Source organism: Monodon monoceros, unplaced genomic scaffold (genome assembly GCF_005190385.1).
Source record: "Monodon monoceros isolate NGI ecotype Baffin Bay Population unplaced genomic scaffold, NGI_Narwhal_1 Super_Scaffold_12, whole genome shotgun sequence".
Lineage (NCBI taxonomy): Eukaryota > Metazoa > Chordata > Mammalia > Artiodactyla > Monodontidae > Monodon > Monodon monoceros.
This window is the reverse complement of record NW_021703768.1, coordinates 169,829,435-169,839,668: the sequence shown is the minus strand read 5'-3', so window position 1 is coordinate 169,839,668 and position 10,234 is coordinate 169,829,435. Positions and strand designations below refer to the sequence as shown.

General features: G+C 38.2%; 1 pseudogene; it reads right to left on the bottom strand.

The window, feature by feature from the left end:
* The window catches only part of LOC114892244, a 600-nt pseudogene extending 479 nt beyond the window's left edge, over positions 1–121 (bottom strand).
* Between the last annotated feature and the right edge of the window lie 10,113 nt (positions 122–10,234).

The following is a 10,234-nucleotide window of genomic DNA, read 5'->3' as shown; positions in this document are numbered from 1 at the left end:
ATGGCTCCCGGCTCCCGCTGCCTACCTGCATCTGTAGAAGGTCACTCTTGCCAGGCATCAGGTCCATCTGCACGTCATTGCCCTCTTCATAGAGCTGGGACGGCTCATTCATTCCCAACATTGTGCAAGCGGCTCAACCTCCCAAAAGGCGTTTTTAGCAAGATCGGAGCTACGCCTTGAATCACGTTTTTTAAACTTAGATTTTTATGTTATTAAATTTTCCAAAACCTCATTTGAATGGTTGGCTCAAATTCTAGAAGACAAAAGTATCCTGATTTCTGTCCCGAGGGCTCTGAGTTTGGATGGGAGATTCGAAGAGAAGAGGGTAAGCGATACTCTGGAATTACTGCTGCATTCGGTGGCTTTATTCCTGGTGCTTATGTTAAATCTTAATGTAAAGATTGCGGTGTGATTTTTATAACTTTGTATAGCTGTCTGCTTTTCAACCAATGTGTGTGTCTTTCAGGCCTCATGGGCCTGAAGAGATTGGCCTTAGCTGAGTATTTCGTGTTTTAATAATAATAACACGACCTTCCACTCAGTCATTTTATTAACAGGCCCTCCCACTGCTTCACAGTGAGGTCCTCAGTGTGGATTAGAAAATGTGTCTGTAAAACCACATGGAATCATGAACTGACCACAGCCCCTGACATTAGCAGGGCTCTTACTATCTACACATTAGAGCATTAACTTCTTAGAATGTTAATTTGGAACCTGGGCTCAAAGAAAGAGAGAAAGAAAGGAAGGAAGGAAGAAAATATTTTGAAATAATTGTAGATTCACATAAAGTAGCAAAGAAATGTACAGGGAGGTCTCATGTACCTTTCACCTGCTCTCTCCAATGATGACATCTTGTATAAGTATACTGCAGTAACAAAACTGGAAATTGATATTGGTACAACCCATAGAGTTTTCAGATTTCTCCATATCTCTATATAGCAATTTTTTTCCCCAGCACATTCATTTTCTCATTCTTTATTTACACTGGAATCAGCTCACTATTTAAACTTATATAATTTGCATTAATTTAAAATGTACATCTTTTTTTTTCAATAACAGAAGTAAAACTTTAATTCACTAATTTGTGGAAACTAAACAATACAATCTTAAACAACCAGTGGATCAATGAAGAAATCACAAGGGAAACTGCAGAACACTTAGAGACAAATAAAAATGAAAACACAGCACACCAAAACTGCATGTTTTTTCAATGTCATGATTGAACATTGTCTATTAGGCTACCCAAGATTTAAATTTACCTAGTTCTCAAGGGGCATGACTCTTTGTTTGACTCACTACTTCTTATTTTTTTTTAAGGGGACAGTGGAGGATCTAAGAGATGGCACCGGGCCACAGTCGACCCCCAGTGACAGATAACAGCTGCACTGCTGCCCCTTCCTGCGCCAGGACCTGATATATAGCAATTTTATCACATGTGTACCTTCATGTAAGTGTCACAATCAAGATACAGAACTGTTCCATCACCACAAGACTCCCTTGGGCTACTCTTTTATAGCCACATACAACCCCTCTAATTTCTCCTGTCTCCCATCCCTAACCCCTGGCAACCACTAATCTATTCTCTGTCTCTAATTCTGTTGCTTCAAGAATGCTATATAAATGAAGTAAGACAATATGTAGCCTCTAGAGATTGGCTTTTTTACTCTGCATAATTGCCTTGGGATCCATTCCAGTTATATCAATAGGATTTCTTTCTTTTTTAATTGCTGAGTAATATTCCATGGTATAAATGTACCACAGATTGTTTAACCATTCACCTGTTTACTTTTACGCCTAGTCTGTTGAATGTTTTAATCATAAAAGTGTACTAAATTTTGTCAAATACTGTTTCTGCAGCAATTGAGATGATCATGTGATTTTCCCTCCCTTAATTCTGTTAATGTGGACAACTTTTTAAAATATTAAGTTTTGATAAGTTCTTTATTTAGTCCAGCTACAAGTCCTTTGTCAAATATGTGGTTTGCAAATATTTTCTCCCCAACTAATCTTTTAGTCATTGTTGTTGCTATCCTTTTTGCTGCTTGCCTTTTTTTTTTTTTTTTGAGGTAACATTGGTTTATGGCATTATATGTTTCATGTGCAACATTGTATTTCTACTTCTGTATACACTACATTGACAAAGGGGCAAAAACAATTCAATTTCTCAGAGAAAGGACAGCCTTTTCAACAGATGTTGCTGGAGCATCCATAGGCAAAAGCATGTATGTTCTGCTCTCCCTGGAATTTCCTCCACTCAAGTCTCACTGGCCTCCCTTCCGTTCCTCCAATAGAGCAGGCGGATGCAAGGCTTGCTCTTACCTCCTCATATAATACTCTCGCCAGGTATATTCCACCTTGTTCCCTTACCTGCTCCTCACCTTCTTAGCTAGGCCTTCCTCCACATCTATTTTGAGTTGAAATCCTTTTTTCCTTCTCATTCCTAACCTGCCTTATGTTTTTCATTGCACTAAACACCATTGGGCATGCTACATTTAATTCACATGAATTTTGTTATACTCCTAATTTCTCGACTAAAACCTATATTCACTGATGCCACTTTTGCACATGGTGGGATCTCAGGCTCTTAGGACAGTGCCTGGCATATATTTTGTTCTCAGCACATATTTGTTGAATGAGTAATTGTATTATGCAAAACAATTCAAGAAATTATTCTGGCATCTCACCTGCTCATTTCTTGCACTGTAACTATGGGTGTTTAGTTAGCGAGCTCATTTTTCTTCCTAGAAATGACACCATAAAACAAGTCACCTTTTGGGGAAAAAACGACTCAACATCCCCTCTCCTCCCTGCCTCTTTACCTGCATCTCTCTCCACTCATCCTCTGTCTTCCTGCTTTAGAAAACTCGTCAACCCATCACTGTGGCCCCCCAATCCAGACAGAGGGAAAGAGAAAAGAAAAAGGTCAATGAGACACTAAGTTAAGAAACAGGGAGAAGTAGATCAAGGGAAGAGGACTGGAAGAAAGAGTGAGAATAGGCATAACACTAGAAGATATATGCCCACCCCCTCATCCCCGCAAAAGAAAATAAAAACTAACAGAGGCAGAAAATAACAGGAAGAGAAAATGCTGATAAATAGAAATGCAAAATGACCAGCAATCAGTAATAGGAACTTCAAAAAGGAGAGAGGCGGGTAACAGGTAAAGACCCTCACCTAAAGGTGGGTTCCCTGGAAGAAAACAAACTCAGCAAATACCCTGTGAAGGAGATTCCAGCCTCAAAATCATTTCATCCTCCTTTCTTTGTTTGCACTTACTGGGTCAGAGGGGTCAGGGAGGAGCCCCCCAGCTCTGACCTTCCTCAGCTCCCACCAACCTCTCAGCCCAGCTGTGGGTGTCCACGTCACCCTCAGCCTCCCTGTGACTCTCTAGCTCAGACAGTGGGCCTAAGACAGACAACAGCCTCCTCTCAGCAAAAGGGGTGTGGAGAAAGTGAACTTAGTCAAGGAGACGGTGGTGGGCAGATGGGGACAGAGCCAGGACCCGTGTATCTGAGCCCACTCCCTGATTCCCGTCTACCTTCCACGGGCTGCCTCCCAGCCTGGGTTGCAGAACTGTCCCCCGCTGCCCATGCAGGTGCTTAACACTGAACCTGAGTGAGGAAGGTAAAGCTGTGAAGTCCCAGGGGACCCACAAACTCCAGCCCTGGAGCAGAAGCTCCCAAGTTTATAATTAAAGAAAACCAAACAGGGAGCTTGGGGACAGGACCAGAAGAAGGGCCAGTGGGACAGTGTGGGGAAATCTGGTCATGGGAGGGGCACAGGGCACAGGAATGGGGGGCAGGTTTCTTGGTGCTCTACCCCCCACCACAGACACATTTCAATGGTTCCCCAGTGACCTCCCAGGCCCACATGGGGTCTTTACCTGTGACTGCCCCAATTGGCTCTCCCTGCACTGCGCCATCCACACCTGTCCTTTTCCTGCCCTGTGAAGTCAGCCTGCGTCTACTGGAGGCCTATGGTATGCAGAGCACTGGGTGAGATGTTGCACTTGAATCAAAAGTGGGAACTGAACACAATTCTGTCCCTCCTAGTGGGAGGGAAAGAAAAGCACCCATCTTTGAGAGAGTCAGATGGTGGCATGGGAGCTGGGTGTCTTCCCAAACCCTGTTAGATGTTTATTTAAGCTCAGTGCCCTTCATGTTTTTCTGTGGACAATCCTGTGGTCTAGTTATTATGCCTGTTGTCCCAGCGTAATCATGGATAGCACTCCCTTTCACTCTCAAGAGTGTCTCATGTTGAATGATAACTTTTATGGTTTCTCAATTTTTGGCTTTATGTCCTATAGAATTAATTAATTTTCTCACTGACCAATATGGTGGCATTTTACCTGCCAAATGGCTAAGTCACCAAACTTGTTTCTTCTTAATCCTTATATTTTCAGGTGTCTGTAGTATAAGCTCAGACAGTGGCTTTTTTTGTTTGTTTGTGTTTTTTTATAATGCAAGTACCTGACTTAAGTTTTGATTGCCACTTCTTTGAAGTCATCCACTTCAAAGAAGACTGTGTGGAATGAACACATTGCCAGCCATGTTGCCAGACAAAGAGTCAGAGCCTGGCTGCCTCTCCCCACTGAGACTCCTTTGTTTTAGACATCCTGGTTGATTTCAATAATTGGCCATTTGGGCTGCTTGGTTTTTTTTCTCTTCCTGTGATTTAAATTCATGGTCTTATGTTTAAATTAACTAATGAAGAGTGATCCCCTAAAGTCCTAGCCCCCCATCCTTGACCCCTGTAAAAGCAGGACCCCAGGCCCACTCTCTTTCTTTCTCTTTCTCTACTTGCTGCCTCACTGTGTGGTCCCAGGTGTGTTGTGTATGTAATAAACCTCTATTTTTTCAAAGTTTCCTGATGGCTACTGCTGAAGGGTATGTTGCAATCATAATAGGAACCACAAGGGCTGGTCCAGCCACAGCATTGGTTATTGATAAGATGAGACCATCATAAAACAGTGTCTTTGTTACAGGTTTTTTTTATGTACCCCTTTGTGTGCTCTTGCTTCCAGCTCCTTCAGCTGGAGGCAAGGAACACATTGAGGGGGATGCTTAGAGGGAGAGGCAGGAAGACCAGAGAACAGAGAATGGAATTGGGTTCTAGCAAATTGGTTTTCAGCACATTGGCTGCTGAGGACATGACTTAGAGCATTTACCACTCTTCTCCCTTTTCAGCCTATTCCTCTTATCCTCTTTATACATCTGATGGTTTTCAATGTCCACACTTTTGCTCAAACCATATTTCCCCATTGGAGATTACAGTCAGCCCTCTGTATCTCTGGGTTCTGGATCTGCAGTGTCAACCAACCATAGATTGAAAGTATTCAGGAAAAAAAAACAACTCCAGAAAGTTCCAACAAGCAAAACTTGAATTTGCCATGCACTGGCAACTATTCACATACCATCTACATTGTATTAGGTTAAGTAATATTATGATGATGATTTACAGTATGTGGGAGGATGAGCACAGGTTATATGCAATTTAACCGTTTATAAAAACGACTTGAGCCTGCAGAGGTTTTGGTATCCACTGGGGAGAGGGGATCCCGGAGTAAATCCCCCATGTATACCTGGGGACGACTGTACTATGTCTGTTTCCTCTAGTCTTCCTCGGTCATTACTAATTCTCCAAAATCGAGCTTGAGCACATCTTCTCCTTTCAAACTACCCCAAAACTCAATCCACCATGATTTCAGCCTCCCACGAATCACTGCAAGCCTACTGTCTACATCCTGGGAAACATATACTGTATTGCCATGTGACATCTCCTATATTACCATTCATTATACTGAACAGGCTCCAGTTGATCTTGTACAAACAAGGAAACGCCTTTATTTTTGTACAACCACTGCTTTTAAATAGGACATCTCAATTCTTTCATCCCCATTTTTTCATGATATCTCATGCATATTCGAGTTGGGTGGTTAGACTAAAGCTCACTTAAGTATTCTAAATCCAGTCCATTAAAAATCAGACTTGAATCTCATATTCAAATTCAGTGTTTTTCTCCTTGATCCATCCTAAATCAAGATAGATTGAGGCTTGAAGACCCACAGTAGGGAAGCGAGAAAAGTCTATTAATAGCAATTATTCCTTATCTTTAAAAATTCTAAAGGCTATAGACGTAGTCTTTTCTCAAATAATTTTTTTCTCAAATAAATTACAAGGAAGTCTGAACTGATACCTTCTTTTTTATTTTGAAAACTACCTCGAATAAATAGAAGTATTCTGTTTTACTTTAATGCGTAAGTGTAATTTTCTAAAATAATTTTTCAAGTGTCTGAGGGTATTCAAATTACTCCCCCAAACTTTAAACACTATAAAGACAGCAGTAACTGTGACATAAATGTCCATGAGATGTCAATATCAATATTTCTCTGTTAGAAATTCTTTTAAAATGTTCATTCTATTTTTTTTAATTTCCTTATCTTTTAGAGAAACACACTAATATATTTACATGTAATGAAGTTATATGATTCCTGAATTTTTGTTTCCATATAATCCACAGATGAGGGAGGCAGAGAGAGGTGGGTGGGAGAGCAGATGAAACAATATTGGCCATTAGTTGATAATTGTCAAAGCTAGGTGATAGGTACATGGACATTTATTAAACCATTCTCTCTAACTTCATACGTGTCCAAATTTTTTTCATAATAACAAAAATTGAAAGCTCACTAAAGGTGGTCTGATCAAGTTATAATATAGCCACACGATGGAGTACTATACAACTGTAAAAAACAACACAAAGCATTTCTATCTGCTATGCTGAAGTGATCTTCAGGATATAATGTTGAGTGCAAAACAGTGTACATAGTATGCTATCTCTTGTGTAAGAAAGGAGGATAATTATATATATGTATATATATACATTTGTTTATATTTTCAAAATTGAAAAATGAATGGATAACCAAAAACTAATAAAAATGTGTTTCATATAGGAAGAAGGAAGAAATTTTGGAGAAGACAGAGATAGAAACTAGGCATCTTTGAATGTACTTTTGTTTATAGTTTGGGTTTTGGCAAATGTTTCACACAATTAAAAATAAAAATTAAATAAAGAAGAAAAAATTTCTAGCTATAGTGGAGTAATTTGTATTAGAGCAACTTTCACAATGAGAACAATTATAGAAGTTGGATAAAATACAAGAAAGCAAAATTTTTTGAAGGCATCATAACAATAGCAAAGCAACCATGACTTGAGAGGCTGAGGTCCCAGATAGAAGGGAAGTATTTTGAGATGAGTTGGATGTTCTGTGGTGCTTTTTCTTTCAAGGAATTTGTTGATTTAAGCAGCAAAGGGTCTAATGACTGGAAAGCTGAGCAGAGCTTTCAGTAATCTCATAGATCTGGGAGACAAAAATTGGAGTTCAAAGCCCTCAAAAACATCCCAAGTTTCCAGCTAAGACCACAAAAGGACTATACCCTAGGAATAATAATTAATCAGAAATAGACAAATTCTCATAAATACTGACCCAGCTTCCTTCAGGTCATTCATAGGCTAGATTAAAATCTGCTGACAATTTAGGTGCATGACAGAAGGAAAACATTATCATCCAGAGCTTCAGACTATCTCTTAATATGTAATTCACAATGTTTTCCATTCAAGAAAAATACGAGGTATTCCAGGGCAAGGATAAAATGACCAAAAATCAAGAGAGAAGAAAAAGAAACAAACTCAAAGGAGATCCATATATTGACATTACCTTTTAGAGACTTTAAAATAACTATTATTATTATATTCAAGAGAAAAGAAAAGAAGATGGATAATTTCACCAGACAGGTGTAATCTATGAAAACATTCAAATAAAACTCTAGAATGAAAAAAATCAAAAACTAAACTAAGAACTTAATAAATGCATTTAGGAGCAGTTCAGACACAAGTGAGGAGAGCAGTAGGTCAATAGAAAAATCAAGGCTGAAACACAGAGAAAGAACATAAAATATGGGAAAGAGCATGAGAAACATATGGACTCAGTGAGGTCTAACTTAAATGTAACTGGAGTCTCAAAAGCAGAGGGGAAAAAGAGAATAGGGCAGAAACAATATTTGAAAAAAATAGTGGTAAAGGTATTTCCAAAAGTGATGGAAAACCTCAAGTCATAGAAGCTCTATTTGTCAAAAGCAAGGTGAATAAAAAGAAATACATAGTGTAAACTGTGGATAATCAAAACAAAAATAGAAAATTTAACAGCATCCATTAAAAAAGACAGATTACATTAAGAAGTGCAATAAGAAGACTAAGAGTTGCCTTTTACAAAAAATAATGGGTAAAGTGTTCTGAGGTCCTCATGTTAAGCAGGAAGTAGCAAAAATATTTATTTGGATTAGACAGTAGTAATCAAGTATGCCAGAAGTTATTAGAGAAAAAGAAAAGAATGAAAAATATTACCTAATTAATAATAATAATAACAATAATAATAAGGCAGGGAGAAATTAGTACAAGTGGAACAAGTGAAAAACCAAATAGTAAGATTATGAGTTTAAACTGAAATATATCAGATATTGTTAGGGGCTGAATTGTATCCCCCCTATATTCATACATTGAAGCTCTAACCCCCAAGTACCTCAGAATGTGACTATATTTGGAGATAGAGCCTAATAAATGTGATTAAGTTAAAATGATGCTATTAGGGCAAGTCCTAATCCAATCTGAGTGGTGTCCTTATTAAAAAGAGGAAATTTAGGCACACAAAAGAGACATGAGGGGCAAAAACACACAGAGGAAAAAACGTAGTGAGAAGGCAGCCATCTGCAAGCCAAGGAGAGAGGCCTCAAAAGAAACCAAACCTGCTGACATTTTGATCTTGGACTTCTAGTCTTCAGAACTGTGAGAAAATAAATTTCTGTTGTTTAAGCCACCCACTCTGTGGTACTCTGTTATGGCAGCCTTAGAAAACTATCACAGACATCATACTAAATGTAAGTGGACTAAATATGTCAAAAAATGATGAAAATTGTCAGGCTCAATTTTTAAAAAAGCATAAACTGTACACAAAATATTCTCTTAAAATTAAGGGTATTAACAGTATAAAGCAAAAGAATGGACAAATACATGCTATGCCAACAATGTAAGAAAATGTTGATGAAACTATGTTAATATCAGGCAAAACAGACATTAAAGTAAAAAGCAAAGCTAGAGATATAGTGGGATATTCCATAAAAGGGTCATTCAACCAGGAATGTAAAATAATTTAAAATTTATATGTACCTCAAGCAACTATATGCCAATAAAATGGCCAAACTGGAAGAAATGGACACATTCTTAGAAAGGTACAATCTCCCAAGTCGGAACCAGGAAGAAATAGAAAATATGAATAGACCAATCATAAGTACTGAAATTGAAACTGTGATTTAAAATCTCCCAAAAAACAAAAGTCCAGGATCAGATGGCTTCACAAGCAAAGTCTATCAAACATTTAGAGAAGAGTTAATACCTACACTTCTGAAACTATTCCAAAAAATTGCAGAGGAGGGAACACTCCCAAACTCATTTTATGAGGCCACCATCACCCTGATATCAAAACCAGACAAAGATACCACAAAAAAAGAAAATTATAGGCCAATGTCACTGGTTAACATAGTTACAGAAAGCCTCAACAAAATACTAGCAATCTGAATCCAATAATACATTAAAAGGATCACACAACATGATCAAGTGGGATTTATCCCTGGGATGCAAGGATTCTTCAATATCTGCAAATCAGTCAGTGTGATGCACCACATCAAGCAAATTGAAGAATAAAAACCATATGATCATCTCAATAGTTGCAGAAAAATCTTTTGACAAAATTCAACACCTGTTTATGATAAAACTCTCCAGAAAGTGGGCATAGAGGGAACCTACCTCAATATAATAAAGCCATATATGACAAACCTACATCTAACCTCATACTCAATGGTAAAAAGCTGAAAGCATTCCCTCTAAGATCAGGAATAAGACAAGAATGTCCACTCTCACCACTTATACTGAACATAGGTTTGGAAGTCCTAGCCCAGCCAATTAGAGAAAAAAAAGAAATAAAAGGAATCCAAATTGGAAAAGAAGAAGTAAAACTGTCACTGTTTGCAGATGACATGATACTATACATAGAAAATCCTAAAGATGGTACCAGAAAACAGCTAGAGCTCATCAATAAATTTGGTAAAGTTGCAGGAAACAAAATTAATACACAGAAATCTGTTGCACTTCCATACACTAACAATAAAAGATCAGAAAGAGAAAT